We start from the raw sequence: 1,839 nt of genomic DNA, 5'->3' as shown, positions 1-1,839 counted from the left end.
GAGCCCCACATGTCTCCCTAGAGCCCCACATATCTCCCTAGAGGCCCACATGTCTCCCTAGAGCCCCACATGTCTCCCTAGAGGCCCACATGTCTCCCTAGAGCCCCACATGTCTCCCTAGAGCCCCACATATCTCCGTAGAGCCCCACATATCTCCCTAGAGCCCCACATGTCTCCCTAGAGCCCCACATATCTCCCTAGAGCGCCACATATCTCCCTAGAGCCCCACATATCTCCCTAGAGCCCCACATGTCTCCCTAGAGCCCCACATATCTCCCTAGAGCCCCACATATCTCCCTAGAGCCCCACATGTCTCCCTAGAGCCCCACATATCTCCCTAGAGCGCCGCATGTCACACACCCAGGACAACTCCTCACCCACCAGGCCTTCATCACGTAGTCGTTGACTCCTGGCGTCTGTAGTTCCCAGCGGACATCTTCCTATCAGCCTCCAGGAAAGACCAAAAAGAGGAATTAATAGAGCGTCAGTATATATAAGAGAGAAGAGCGTCCTTAGAGCGTGGGGTGGAGGCGGGTGCAGCTTCCGGAGCTCCGGTATAGTTATCACCCGCGAGCAGTGTCTGTGTGAATGTGTGTATTATGTTTATATGTGGACCGAGAGGTACATATTGAATGAATCGCAGGAAATCTTTATCATTTCAAGAGAACTAAATTTTGAAAAATATATAACTACAGGATAACATGGCTTATTAGGCAACACTTTTGCGCGCCCTGGGATGGTAAATAAAAAGCGGTATGTGCGCGCGGCGTTTTTGCCGTGTAAGCGTAAAAACAAAAATGTGTTTACTCTTTTTACTCTCCTGACCTTAGTTCTTGAGCTACGTATTTCATTTTGGTACCAACGTGTTCGCAATAAAATTCTCTAGAAGAACATCCGTAAGAAAAGTCACGAAACGTATAGGGATACCAGCACCAAATAAATAACTACGAAGATGACTCGCCATGAGCTCCCAACAGCAACAAAATGTTTTTACTCCTGGGATAGTTATCACCTCCACACTTGTTCTACAGCGTTAATTTTGGTATCAATGGACTCGCAATGAAATTCCCAACACGGTGATATGAATATAAACGTAGAATAATGATTGCGGCCCACCTGCAAGAGTGTGGGAAGTGGTGAAATTGTTACCAGGTATCGGTGACGGGACGACACATGTGCGATACGGCGCTTTGAAAGTTTATACTTATTTCACTCTCCTGACATTATTATTCTATGTACGTCATTCATTTTTGTGTCAATGTGTTCGCATTAGAATGTTCTATGAGCCCGTAGGTAAAAAAGATCAACAACGTGTAAGATAGAATAGCGCCAAATATAAAACAACACTGGAACATATCAGTGAGCGTCAATCACACACGAAATGTTTTTACTTTTGTTATGTTTGTCAAGTTTATACTTGTTGCACACAGTTATTTTTGGTTGTACATTGTTCGGAATAAAATTCCCTAAACAGCCATATGCATATAATACATGATATGGGGGAAGCATTACCAGTATAAACGGCTAAAGTCACCCACCTGCAACCCGTTTGGGACACTCATGCAGACACACGCTACACCCAAAAAAAATCTATGAAGGTTCGAGTCTACTTATGGCAGTTTATGTGATACAGTGTTCATTCTGGTATCAAAATACTCGTTTCAGTTTGTAGTTCATGCGATTTTCAGAATCAACTGAATCGCTGGAGGTTCAACATTTGAGTCGGAGTCATCTGACAAAACCGTCTCGTCAAATGGCAGTGTGCCAGACATCTCGGGTTCTGATTCGGTTGCTGCTTCAGCTTGGAGTGTTGTAGTGAACAAGGGCCGCCTCACACCA

This window comes from Procambarus clarkii, chromosome 64 (genome assembly GCF_040958095.1).
Source record: "Procambarus clarkii isolate CNS0578487 chromosome 64, FALCON_Pclarkii_2.0, whole genome shotgun sequence".
Taxonomy (NCBI): domain Eukaryota; kingdom Metazoa; phylum Arthropoda; class Malacostraca; order Decapoda; family Cambaridae; genus Procambarus; species Procambarus clarkii.
This window is presented reverse-complemented; position numbering follows the sequence as displayed.